Source organism: Gymnodraco acuticeps, unplaced genomic scaffold (genome assembly GCF_902827175.1).
Source record: "Gymnodraco acuticeps unplaced genomic scaffold, fGymAcu1.1, whole genome shotgun sequence".
Lineage (NCBI taxonomy): Eukaryota > Metazoa > Chordata > Actinopteri > Perciformes > Bathydraconidae > Gymnodraco > Gymnodraco acuticeps.
The window spans coordinates 2,544,542-2,559,395 of NW_022989799.1; the positions used below are offsets into that span (position 1 = coordinate 2,544,542).

Sequence of the window (14,854 nt, forward strand, 5' to 3'; positions counted from 1 at the left end):
TTTCAGATGATAATACTTTTCAGGGTTAGGTCCGCTCTGACAGCGCTTAGCTCTCTGCTGCAGATAAGATCACTGCTCTAAACAAAGTCAAAAATCCTACATCCAAACGGAATAAATATAATTAATTATGATGAATACGTTAAGTCTTGTTCATTGTTTTTCACTTTTATTAAATGTTTGATATTTCCGGCACAGACCCTTTCATACCGGCAATGCGCGATAGAAACATCAGAAAGTGCGACAGTTTAAATATGCCAGTGTTAATTTCGTCAACGAAAACTATGACGAAAAATGTTCGTCAACAACCTTTTTTACATTTTGACTAAGACGAGACGATGACGAGCTAAAAATAGATTCTTGATAACGAAAACTATGACGAAATATATATTTAGTTTTCGTTGACGAGACGGGACTAAGGTGTTAATGGTGGACTATCGGACATTCAAAATGCAGCATATTTTCCCCTAAGTGTCCATCTTGTCTGTCAAAATGCATCTTACGTTTCTAACTTGCAATATCATTATTTCCGCTCTCTTCACTCCAGAAGAGCGATCTCCCTGTGTCTCTCTGTGTGCGGGGGGGAGGCCTAACAGATATGCTGCAGCGGACACAGAGATCTGCCGGGGACGGAGCGTTCAGAGAGTATAGAGACACATTTTGACTAAAAGTTGACTAAAATGTAATTTTTCATCGACTAAAAGTTGACTAAAACGTTTTGAGTTTTCGTCGACTAAAACTAGACTAACACGTTTTGAGTTTTGGTCGGCTAAAACTAGACTAAAACTACGAAGGATATAGGAATGACTAAAATGTGACTAAAACTAATAACCATTTTTATCTAAAGACTAAGACTAAATCAAAAACAGCTGCCACAATTAATACTGAAATATGCAAACACAAACCTACAGACTGGGGGTTGGGAGATCACAGGAGGAGGGGGAGAGCTGTGGAATGTGCTTGGGAGACTTACTCCACACATTCCGATGGCCAATTAGTTTTAAACAAAGAGTTTGCAGCATACAGCATAGGCAACATGGGGGGTGGGGGCTTCTCAAAAGATAAAATGCAGATATAATTCACTCTCTCGACTCGCTGGTATCTCGAGCTGAGCGCTCATTGGTGGTTTGTACCCCGTGCTGCTGATGAAACTCTCAATTGGCTCGGCAAAAGTTTGTTGTTGTTTTGTGTCAGTTTTACGTCGCCACTTCCATTCACATTTTTCATCATTGTTCCACAATGTTTATCATGAAATTAATATCTATATATTTTATACTATACTTGCACTGCTTACCGTTTTCATACTTTATATATCTTAGAATATTCATACACACTGTTAATACTGCTCACAGGCTGCTAGTGTATTCATACCCCTCACTGTTTATTCATCATTCAATTCATTCTATATTTTATTCTGTAGATTGTGTACATTACTTTTCACTTTACTGCTTGTTGCACCATTAGAAGCTAAACTGCATTTCGTTGTCTCAGTACCTGTAATCTGTGCAATAACAATAAAGCAGGCATCTTTATTGTAGCCTCAACAATCAAGTTCTAAATAGTGCAATATGAATTAAAAACCACTACACTCTTTTGGCAGTGTTGTGGTGCCGAGAGATGGGAGTCGGAGGCGGGGTATCAAAGGTACAAGCTAGACTTTTATTTAGCATCTGAAAACCATTGTAAACAACGTCATTCCCGGTGTAGGTACCAGATGTGTTCGGGGTACCAGATGTGTTCGGGTGTATTTCCGTCGCATCCGTCATATTCGTCATATTTTACGGCAACTCAAGAGGGCCATCACGGTCACATTCCGAACATTTAAACATAGCTGACACTTCATTCTTTACTTTGTCCCTTATTATATGTAGAAGATTATACTTTTCTCCGTCATGTTGTTTCCATAGCAACAACTTCAAACAGGCATAGCCTACACTTCATTCTTTACTTTGTCCGTTATTATATGTAGAAGATATACATTTTTTCTCCGTCATGTTGTTTCCATAGCAACAACTTCAAACAAGAACAACTAATCGCTAGCCGCAAAGCTAGCATCACAGTCACTGCTCCGTTTTCGGAGACTTTGCACACGTTTTTCACAAACATTTTCACACGCTAGGAGTATTTCCATTCGCTTCGTCTTGATCTGTAGATGTGATTTGATGTGTCGTGTGTCCCCCAACTCCTCTCCAAAGTTCAGATATTTAATAAAATACTCAGGGGAGTTTCCTGAATTTTCATGCCCAAAGCCAAGCACTAGGCCCTGGGTAAATTAAGAGGCTGATCTCGGGCACTTTTGTCCACTTTCCCTGGTGGTAGAAACTCAAGCCAGACATCCCTGGAATCGTCTCAGAGAGTAGATGATCAGTGGGGCCTTGTTTTTACTGAATGATGTGTTTTTTTTATGGCAAATTCAAATATGAGCTTATTTTAGGATTTTCTGAGACTTTGCACACGTTTTCACAAACATTTTCACGCTAGGAGTATGGGAGTACTTCCATTCGCTTCGTCTTGATCTGTAGATTGTGTTTGATTAGATAGATACACACTCCTACCACAAGGTGTCGCCACATAGTTGTGACCTATGTTTAAATCCACATTAAGTGAGGAGTTGTGACAAGCGACATGGATTCATTAAAGCCACCGGAGACGCTAAAACTTTCGGGAAATGTCGACAGCAACTGGCGGACCTTCAAGCAGTAGTTCCAGCTTTACATCACGGCCATGGGACTGGAAACTAAGCCGGATGCTAGGAAGGTAGCGCTACTGCTAACTATAGCAGGCCCACAGGCGATAGAAGTGTAGGCCTACAATACTTTTGTGTATGAAGAGCAGGCTGATTAAGACAAACTGGATAAAGTGCTCGAGAAATGTGATGCCCACTGCTCTCCCAAAAAGAACGAAACATACAAGAGATATGTATTCCGTTCACGTGTGCAGCAGCATGAGCCTTTTGATAGCTTTCTGACTGACCTGAAGCTAAAAGCACAGTCATGCAACTTTGCTACGCTGAGGGACTCCATGATACGGGACCAGATCGTTTTTGGCGTGGAGGATAAAGAGGTCAGAGAAAGGCTGCTAAGGGAAACGGAGCTGACATGTGAAGCAGCTATAAAAATCTGCTATGCAAGAGAGCTGTCCCAAATGCACGTCAGGACTTTCAGCGAGATGGCGGGCGCGGCTAACGTGAGTGATGGCGCAGCAGTTGGTGCGGTCTCCAGCCAAGGCAAATGGCGCGCACAGACGCGGCCTACACAGCGGTCGGAAGAAGGGACATTCAGCTGTAAGCGCTGCGGCTCGAAGCACAAACCACGACAGTGTCCGGCATTTGGTAAGCAATGCTCTAATTGCCAGGGCCAGAACCATTTTGCTAAGCAGTGCTTCTCAAAAGGAAATGAGAGGAAGAAAGGAAAGTCTGTAAACATAGTGGAAGACGATGATTTAAGTGAGAAATGTTTTGTTGGCATGGTGAACTGTGAAACTGAGCAAAAAGAGGTTAATGCAATCAGAGAAGATAAATGGATAGCTCCACTGATGATTAACGGGACAATAATAACTATGAAACTGGATACTGGTGCAAAAGCAAACCTGATGAGCCTGTCTGACATCAAGGCAATGAAAGATAAGCCACAAATTAAAAAAAGAACACAGGCACTAAAAGATTATAATGGAAAGAAAATCAACAGTTTGGGTGTGTGCATATTAAAGGTAACCTCAAAAGATAAAGTGCACCACCTACTTTTCTCTGTTGTCACTGATGGACTTGATTCACTGCTGAGTGATAAAGCATGTGAAGATTTGGAACTTGTCAAGAGAGTGTATTGCATCAACACAACTGTGAGTACACCAAATGACTCGATTGTATAGTACAGAGTTATGCAGATGTGTTTAAGGGTTTTGGTGTGTTGCCCTTCACATACAAAATCCAGCTCAAAGAAAATGCACAGCCAGTTGTGCATGCTGCAAGAAGAGTTCCAGCGCCACTCAGAGATCGCTTAAAGAAAGAGCTCGACAGAATGACAATGCTCGGAGTGATAAAAAAAGTTGAGGAGCCAACAGACTGGGTTAACTCGATGGTCTGTGTAAAGAAGAAAAGTGGTGATTTAAGAGTGTGTATGGACCCAAAAGATCTTAATGAAAACATCAAGCGTGAACATTATCAGATACCCAAGCGTGAGGAAATCACAAGTGAAATGGCAGGTGCCAGCTTCTTCACAAAGCTTGATGCGTCTCAAGGCTTTTGGCAGCTGAAACTGGATGAAAGCAGCACCAAATATTGCACCTTTAATACACCATTCGGCAGATATTGCTTCCTCAGACTGCCCTTTGGGATCATCTCAGCATCCGAAATATTTCACAGAGCGATGGAGCACATAATTGAGGGGCTGGACGGTGTTAGAGCATATGTTGATGACATCATTGTGTGGGGCTCTACACTACAAGAACACAATGAGAGGCTGAAAAAGGTACTGGAGCGCATACACAAGTATGGACTCAAGCTTAACAAGAGCAAATGCGAGTTTGGAGTTCAAGAAGTTGTCTTTCTCGGAGACAAGCTCTCTGCACAAGGTGTACAAGCTGACCAAGAAAAGATCAGAGCCATACAGGATATGCCAAGGCCCACAGACAAGACAGGTGTACTTCGCATTATGGGGATGGTCAACTTCATAGGTAAATTTATTCCAAACCTATCTGCAAAGACATCTTGCATCCGTGAGCTCCTGCACAAAGAAAATTAGTTTAAATGGACAGTCAAACATGAGCAAGAGTGGAAAACACTCAGACAGACACTCACAACTGCACCTGTATTGACATTCTTTGACCCAACAAAGAAGATTAAAGTGTCAACAGATGCTTCAAAGGATGGAATAGGCGCAGTGCTCCTACAAGTTGAAGGCGAGCATTGGAAACCAGTGGCCTATGCATCCAGGTCAATGACACAGACTGAGTGCAGATATGCTCAAATAGAAAAAGAATGTCTGGGACTGGTTTATGGCTTGGAGAAGTTCCACAGCTACGTTTATGGCCTACCTTCATTCACAGTAGAGACAGATCATCGTCCACTTGTATCCATCATTAAAAATAATTTAAGTGAAATGACACCAAGGATACAGCGTCTCATGATGAAGATGCAGATATATGACTTTGAGCTGATCTACACACCTGGAAAGCACCTGATACTTGCTGACGCTCTCTCACGAGCACCTACAGTGGATTATGTGAGTACAACTGAAGAGGATGTGAAAAGTCATCTGAACATGGTGTCTGCTGCGCTTCCTGAATCAGACACAAAGTCCAGACAGATAGCTGAAGAAACAGCAAAAGACACAGAGCTGCAGTGTGTCATTGCAAATATGCAAAATGGATGGCTCTTCTACCACATCAGAGGTGAACTGAGTGTCGTGGATGGACTATTACTGAAACAACACAGGATTGTCATTCCACGCGCATTGAGACAGGAAGTACTAAAAAAAATACATGAAGGTCATCTGGGTGTTGAAAAATGCAAAAGACGGGCGAGAGACAGTGTTTTCTGGCCTGGAGTAAATAAAGACATCGAGAGACTGATTGGTACGTGTGACACATGCCAGACACACAGAAACAAACAGACTAAAGAACCCATGATAGGGCATGGCATACCTAACACAGTAGTGAGTGACAACGGACCGTGTTTCAACAGCAGAGAGTGGCAAGAATTTGCAAAATAGTATGACTTTAAGCATGTGACCTCAAGTCCTCATTATCCACAGTCAAATGGGAAAGCTGAAAAGGGAGTTCACATTCTCAAGCAACAATGGATTTACTGTAACTTCTGTTAGACAGCTATCATACTGAATACATATTTACTGTGAATGTGTGCAAAAATGTATGTCATATAGCTGTCTAACAGAAGTTAAATTCATTCCTCACTTATTCTGACAATGTACTTAACCCCAAATAAAAGAACCCAATAAAAAGAGTTGTTAAATAATAGTGAAGTCACATTGTAATAAAAATAACTCATCTCTCTCTCGAGTTTTCTTTTTGAGCTTTGCTAAAAGCTACTGTGTCAAGTGTCCATCTTGGGTTTCCGTCCGGAGTTGTCCAATATGGCGGACCATCTCGCACATGCGCAGTACCGATCGGGCAGGGGGACGGATCGGGTAGTGACAGTCAGCTCTGCCAGATGTGCGTTATTGTAATAACAATAACTCATCTCTCTCGCGTTTTCTTTTTGAGCTTTGCTAAAAGCCACTGCAAACATCGCTGCTACAACCCGCTGCTGCAGATACACGCTTTACAACATCAGGAGTGGAGTGCACCAGCTGGGCGTAACTCTACGTCCGACGTAGAACCGAAGGTTGAGACCAAACTAAAGTTATGACTAGTGCACCACTTAGACTTAAGCCCTGTATGCGTTGCACCCGGGTGCAACTTTTACGCCTAGTATGGAGCAGGCGTAAATCGGAAAGACAGACTAGTATCCATAGTAACGTAAAACAGGCAAGAAGGACATTAACGATGGCAGGGCGTCTTGTTTAGGCCTAGATGTTTAACAATGAAAGGGCATTAAGAAGAGTCTCAATTTCTCCTTCTCCAGCTACATTTTTTCGTCTTCCGCTCTCAATTTGACGGTCTCCACCTCCACACGAACGATTTATTTCTCCGTCAGTTCCCGCTGTAGCTCTGACAAATCCCTCTTTCTCTTTCGGGGTGTGGCCATTTGGGATTCCCCTTGAGTCATCGCTGACACTGTGGGTGTGGGAATTCCCTCTTCTCTGCGGTCCTCTGAGTCTGTAAAATGGTAAAATGGCGTTGCTTGGCAACAATTACTGTTTCGCGTGTATTCACGTGGACGCGCATCTTAAGACCAGGCGCAGCTACGCCCGAGACTAGTCAGGCTTGGTGCACTCGGTGTAAATTCGAATCACTACGTCGGACGTAGCTAAGCCCGACGTTAGAGTTAAGCCCTACTTTTGTACGCCCAGCTGGTGCACTCCACTCCAGGAGGATGCGTCCCCAGCTGACCCAGAAAGCCACGCAGGTTCTGGTCCAGGCTCTCGTCATCTCACACGCCTAGACTACTGCAACTCCCTCCTGGCTGGTCTACCTGCATGTGCCATCCGACCTCTGCAGCTCATCCAGAATGCAGCTGCTCGCCTGGTCTTCAACCTTCCTAAATTCTCCCACACCACGCCACTCCTCCGCTGCCTTCACTGGCTTCCGATAACTGCTAGAATCCACTTCAAGACAATGGTACTTGCGTACCATGCTGCGAATGGATCTGGCCCTTCCTACATCCAGGACATGGTTAAACCGTACACCCCAGCACGTGCACTCCGCTCTGCATCAACCAAACGGCTCGCTGCACCCTCACTGCGAAGGGGACCCAAGTTCCCATCAGCAAAAACACGTGGGTTTGCTATCCTGGCTCCAAAATGGTGGAATGAGCTCCCCATTGACATCAGGACAGCAGATAGCTTACACACCTTCCGGCGCAGACTGAAAACTCATCTCTTTCGACTCCACTTCGAGCGATAGAACTATTAACAAAGCACTTATATACTAATAAAGGGCTGGCTTATCTAAAGCCAGTTGAGTAGTATTTGAAATGTTTTTGCTCTATGAAGCCTGATGTACTTATATGATTGTTTTCTTCAAGTTTGTATTTTGTTGGTCGAACGCACTTATTGTAAGTTGCTTTGGATAAAAGCGTCAGCAAAATGCAATGTAATGTAATTTGTCAAGTGTCCATCTTGGGTTGCCGTCCGGAGTTGTCCAATATGGCGGACCATCTCGCACATGCGCAGTACCGATCGGGCAGGGGGACGGATCGGGTAGTGACACCTACACCGGGAAGCGAAGACCGGCAGAAACAGGAAGTCCGGTTCACTAAAATGTCCGTGCAGAACAATACCCCAACCCATAGATCCGTGGGTGAATAATGTCAATCACCACAGTGTACACATTAACAACAACTACACTATTTTGGCAGTGTAACAATTAAACAAGAACTACACTCTTTTGGCAGTAACAATTAGATAAATAATAAACTATCAGACTGACACTGAAGACAAACAAACTATTTTCAGCAATCAATCTGTTTAGTTGACTCTGAGTGACATGTGGTGATTTAAAAAAATCGTTTTTTGGCTGTTTAGATGGTGTTGCTCCATCTGGGTCACTGCCGGTGGTTGAGACGGTGGGGTCTTTGGCGACTAGTTTTATAGCCCAATGTACATTAGTTAGGTGCTTCAGGAGATTGGCATTGCTGTTATTCGATGTGGACAATGCTTTTTGTCCTGCACAGTTTACATTTGACCATAATATTTTGTGCGTCCTTTATCCCCACAAATTTAAAATAGTGGTTATATCTCCAAGTTGTAAATGCGCTGCTGCTCTCGCTGATACTTGCATCTGCCATAGTGTGTGTGCTGGTGGTGGGCGTTGTTGTGTATGTGTGTGTGTTAGCAAGTGTTTGTGTGTCTGTGTATTTTCCCCATAAGGCAAGACCCGCCCAACTCTGTCTCTGATTGGCTTACCCTGAAATGTTACCCCGCGTTAACCAATCATCACTCCTCTCTGGTCACTTTCACTTTTCCATGGTGCTGTGAGAGGACATCTCTGTATTCGCCTGTAAGCTACATCCGCAGGGAGATTCGGTTCAGTTCCATCACATAATGTAACGCAGTAACGCACCCATTTAAATCCCAGTAACTATAACGGCGTTACTGAATGGGAATAAGTAACTAGTAACGCTATTAGTTACCGCAAAAGGTAGTTGCGTTACAGTAATCCGTTAGTTTTGTAACACGTTAGTACCAACACTGGTAAACACACACCTGATCACCTGAGAGCTGCCTTTTCATTCAGACTGTTTAAAAAAAAACAACGGTCTGATTTTAACAACTCAATGTGTGATTGTTATAGCAGTAATATTAGACACTAATAATACAGTAAACTATTAACACTGTACATATTATTGTTTGCCCGTGGGATTAGGATGATCGGTAGTGAGAGCCGTGCTGCATTTCCTCCGGTCGGATGTGATATACAAAAACAAAGCGATTATTTTTGTTGTTGTAAACTCACGTGGATACAACTACATGAATTAGTGCATTCATTTCAATTCGCGAACATATGATATGATATGATTAAAAACATAGCGATGGTTTTGTACTTACGCCAACGTGAATTAAACAACATTATTTTGTTAAATAAAAACATGGTGATGTTTTGTAAATTATTACATGTCTCTTATTTAGCACAGAATATGATCCTATCCGTGACATGGATCTTAACAAATATCCGATCAGATACCTGTAGATCTATCAGCTGTTTATTTCATATGAGTTCCAGTGTGGCAGCTTTTCACGGCTCCCCCTGGTGGATCCATGATCCATTGCAGCTGGTTTCATTAAAATTACATGTATTTATCAAGGGGGCGTATCAAGTCCTGCGGGGGGGGTTTTCCTTTTCAGCAGGGGCCCACCCCGTGCAGATCACGGACCCGCACGGGTAGGCGTCTGAAATGAAGCGCTACATCTGTAGATGTACCGTCATCCTGTACTCAGCGAGAGGTAAACTGACATCTCCTCCTGGCCACCAAAGAAAGCGAAGATAATCTTGATCGGCAGGAGCCACCTTGACCTGATGGTACATCCCCTCCACATCAGCCATGAAAGCTATCTGTTCTTGTCTGAATCGAATGAGCACACCAAGTAGCGTGTTGGTAAGATTGGGACCCTGAATAAGCTTGTCATTTAATGAATATCCTTGATAAGATGCAGAACAATCGAACACTACACGAATCTTGCCCTTCTTTGGGTGATGAACCCCATGATGTGGTATGTACCACACCTTTCCACTCTCGGGTTTGAGCTGCTCTTGGGGCAGTAGCTGAGCGTGACCTTTAGCTATCACAGCCTCCAAGAATGTTTTATATTCATCATGGAAAACTTTGTTCCTTTTGAATTTCCTTTTTAATGATTCTGCTCTGCTCTGCAAGTTTTCGATTGTTTGGCATCAAGATATTCTTCTGTTTAAATGGAAGTTCAAGCTGATAATGTCCATCTTTGATTTGAGCTGAATCTGACATGATCTTTAAAAATGGTTTGTCTTCAACTGACATCTCTTTCTTCTCATCACAACCTTTCTCTGGAAAGTCATGATTGTATTGCTGCACCAGCAGCTCACCTAAATCTGTCACTGATATCCGATTAACAACAGCACATGAAGTATTCTCAGATTCAGTGGTTTCCTGATTCAGTCCATTCACAACCCAACCTAGGACTGTCTTAACAGCAAAGGGTCCTCCATTTTGACTGTTTATTATTTTCCACGGCTCCATTAGCTTTGGTGCATTTGTTCCTATAAGCAACCCGATTTCACAATCCAATTCAGGCAACTTAATCTCTCTTAGATATTTCCATTTATTTATGGTCTCTTGAGTGGGAATGTGCTCTTTTCCAGCAGGAATTTCCTCTTGTGTGTAGACTTTAGGCAGCTGATAAAAATCATTGCCTTCGATGCAACTCACTTCAAGACCTTTGACAAAGGAAGTGTAAATCATTTTCTCCTGAACCATTGTTTTTAAGAGGATTTTTGTTCTCTTGGCTTTGGCATGCAAATCTTGTTGAAGGGCTTCAGTACAGACACTTGCAGTGCTTCCCTGATCCATAAATGCGTAAGTCTGCACAGTCTGGTTCGAGTTTGACAACTATATTTGAACTGGGATAATTGGTAGGGTTTGTTGACCACCGGCCCCAGTGTGGTTTCTGCCATTGAAAGAGACTAATGCACTGCTTACAGAAGCTGCTTGGATGTATTTATCAGAGTTGTCTTTTTGTTCAATCCTTTTCTTGTAGATGTGCAATATTGTTGGATGTTTCATTGAACAAACTTCACATTTCATTCTTTTCTGACAGTCTTTGCTTGGATGTCCTTTCGTTAGACAGCCAAAGCAAATTCCTTGTGCTTTTAAGCAGTCGATCTTTTCATTGTGAGATGTTTTGTTCATCTTACATGTTTCAGAGGTGTGTTCTCCTGCACAAAATACACAGCGCTTCTGAACAGTAATGCCTTTATGGTCTGATTTGATGTTTTGGAAAGGTTTTTGCTCTTCATTGACTCCTGGGCTTGTCACAGTACCAAAACTACTTCCCTTATAACCATGAGCAGGCTTATTGCTGGGTGATTTGTACACTTTAATATCCCTTTTTGGCATGACATCCTGTATGTCTCCAAACATGGGGTCTGATACAATGCGTGCATGCTTTTCAATGAAGTCGACCAATATTGGAAACTTTGCTCTTGTCTTATTTTAAATGGGAGTTTCATGATCAAATTTCTCATGTTTGATGTGCTATTCATTTCATCCAAAAACTCAACATCTTCCATTGTGTTGCAACATCCACGAAGAAAGATAGCATCATAATGCAGTGCTTTTCTATCTTCACTCTTGATGGCATTCCAGTTCAACATTTTGTCCAAACAAGCTGCTGCGATTAAGAGTTGATGTCCATAGTTCTCTTGGAGCAGTCTTTTGGCTTCCAAAAAGCCCTTTTTAGAATCCATGTATTGGCAACTTTTGACCAAGTCTTTAGCTTGGCCTTCTGTATACTGCTCTAGAAAGAACAGCCTGTCTTTGTAATTGTCAGTTTTATCTTCTATTGTATGCTCGAACATTCTGATGAATGAAAGGTACTGTAATGGATCTCCTTTAAATATGGGTATTTCTCTGGATGGGAGTAATGTTAAGCGTTGCTGCTTCATTAAGATTTCAGTGATTTCGTTTTGCCGCTGCATTACTTCATTGCTTTCTGTACGAGAGCTTTGTCTGACTTGGATGGAGTGATGCTGCTGTGCTGATGCTGCTGTCCTTGTTGTGGGCCCTGGTTGTAATACTTGGACATGACCACTAGGGGCTGCATGATTTGAGTTCATTGAATTTGAGTATATGAAACTCTTTTTATTGTCCTTCCCCACAGGTTTTCCTTGGTTCTCTTCATCCTGGAAATCATCATTTTCATCTGGCTGACCCGTGTCATACTGCTCCTCTCCCACACAAGCGTCAGGATCAGAGTCATCATCCTCAGAAGCTTCCAATGTTTTAATTTTGGCTGTTGCAGCATCAATATCAGTTTGAAGCTCAAGCTTTTCCATTTTAGCTCTGATATTGGCTTTCATTGCTTCCAGGTCAGCTTCTTGTTTTTCAAGTGAGTGTTTCTGTGATAAGGCAGCAGCGCGTGATCTGAGCGCAGCTCTCTCTGCCTCTCTTCTTACTGATGAAGCTGTTGAAGATTTATTGCTGCCACTAGAACTTTTACCTTTTTTGCTTATCATGCCCACTGATATTGCTTTATGTGGACTTGACATATGTGCAGTATATGAGCCATGGTCAGAAGGAGGCACATGCTCAAAGGAGGCAGCTCTAGCTAACCATTTCTTCATCACATCTTGAAACTCATTGAAATATGCAATTTTTGGGAGATACAAGTCAACATGATCACTTTCTTGTCCTTGCTCCGAGAGCATTTCTTGCACTGAGTAATGTGAGTTTGAAAACTCTTTGGAGAGTATTTGAAAAACCCCGCGACAACCTTGCATCTCAATGATATTCCCATAATCAATCATGAGTGAATCAATTTAATTTTTTTTCCTTGAGACTTGACCCAATTTCGTTTTCCTTTTTTTAATTAACTGCGCCAGCTTATCTTCTAAAGCCTTTTCTGTAGGTCTTATTGTTCTTTTTGGTCTGACGTCAGCATTTTCCACGGGCACTTCACGTTCATTCCCGTTTGGGTCCATAGGACTTTCATTCGTTTCCACATTTTCCTTTTCAGCCATTGTTATGCTTTATTGTCATTAAACCTCCACTCGTAAACAGCTGTCCTTATTTTAATGTTGCGCTTTGTTAGTGTGCGGCTTGGATCCGCGGCAGTAAGCCAGTTAAACAAACTTATTAAAGCGCTTTTCAAGATGCGCTCCTTGAGTTACGTTCCACACTTTATTCATAATCGAATTTATTCCACTTCCAGCATTAGATTATACTGTATTGCAACATCCACAACATGCGGCACAAGCCTTTTTCCACAGAAATCCACGTTGTCACAATCCAGAAAGTCAATGCGGTCCTTCCTTGTTCACTATAAAGTCCGTGATTTGTAAACTCACGATTCACATTCGCTCGTATCCATTCATTTCCAAGAGTATTTCATTCATTATAATAATATGGTAGCAACCATTTAATTCCACACGGATTTGTCCGTCACGAGAGTTTTTAACAATGTCGTGGCTTCCTTCCTTGTTTTTCCACCAAGCCACTAGACGTCTTAAACAGACAGTTCTAACTCGTTTCTCTCCTTAAATTACTCACAGTTTGAAGTGTTGCTTGGCCTCCGATGGTTTAGAAGATGTTGCGATGTGTTTGCTCAAAAATAAAATAACAAACTTTTGCACATGCAACAAAGAAAAATAGGCCTTTACAATATTCAAAAGAAATAGGCAAAACTCAAATAAAACAACACAACTTAGGTATTCTTTCTTTCGTGATAATGCTTATAACTTCACAACTTAAAGGGTACTTGTACGGTTTGTATGTACGGTTACGAGTACAGTTGAGTACGGTTAAAAACTGTTCCTCGACGGCGACACTCAACAGGTTGCCCATCATTGTGGCGTTAGCACAGGCGCCGTGGGAATTGTAGTCCTTTATAGTGCGTTGACTACAGACGTCACAATTAGGTGGCCTTTCTTATCAAATCAAAAATACTGGCTCTAACAGTTACTATACATTTATTCAAGTACTGTACTTATATGATATTTGTACTTTACTTGACTTTGATCTAATTTGTAAAATTAGCTGCACTTTTACCAGCTTTGATAACACTTTAATGATGAATCATTATAAAACATATTAGATATATTATTCTGAAATGGACCAATCTGCACAATGACTACTTTTACTTTTGGTACTTTAACTATATTTTGATGATAATACCTTTCTAATTTTACTTGAGTAACATTTTGAATGCAGGACTTTTACTGTAACTGAGTAACACTCTGGTAGGCTACTTTTATTCAAGTACAAGATCTGAGTACTTCTTCCACCTCAGTCTGATTTCAAACTCTTCCATAACACCCTGAGGAAGTTTGCAACTGTGTGTTTGGTTTTACTCCACTTTGGTGTAAATAAAACTGCAGCAGCATAGAGCGTGAATGTTGTGATCAGCTGATTTTGCGCAGTTCTCCAGTGTGTGCGCGGGGCACAAAATGTGCACAGGGGAGTCTCCCACTGCAGCCAGTTGGCGGAGTTTTGGCACAATTCTGTTGTTCATACCGACGTTAACCCTGTCTGTGCACACGGCGACCAACTCTGTTGTCCGGTGATCTAATGGCACATTTCCACTACAGCAGGGTAGCCCTGTTTTAAGCGTCCCTAAGCGTCCTCGCGAGGCAGCTCCGAGGCCATGACGCATTTCCATTACAGTTTAGGACCTGGGGTAGCAACGCAGTGTAGGCGGGGCATCTGTGCAGTGACATCCTGGAAAACTTTCACATTTCGAGTTGTCTCGTCGAGCTCCTGCTAGATTTTATCATCCCCAATGAGATGTAGGAACGTCGTCACCTCCTCGGTCGACCACGGTGTGCTTTTCTTTGACGTTGCCATTTTTGTAGCTCCTCCGTTTACAAAAATGCTGTGTATAAAAATGCTGCAAGCTTGCTTCTAGATATATATGCGACGCTAGGGATGATCTAGCGCGCGATCTTGTGACGATTCTCTCTGACCAATCAGCAGTCGAGAGTGTTGACGTCACTAGTTCAGCCCTGGCCCTGGCCTGATAGAACCACGATTTTATGGGGCCGGAAAAAGAGG

The 14,854-nt window shown here is 42.3% G+C and overlaps 1 protein-coding gene across 1 annotated transcript in view; it reads right to left on the reverse strand.

Moving 5' to 3' along the window:
* LOC117550317 (cilia- and flagella-associated protein 46) overlaps positions 1–14,854 on the reverse strand; it is a 141,786-nt gene that overhangs the window by 15,283 nt on the left and 111,649 nt on the right.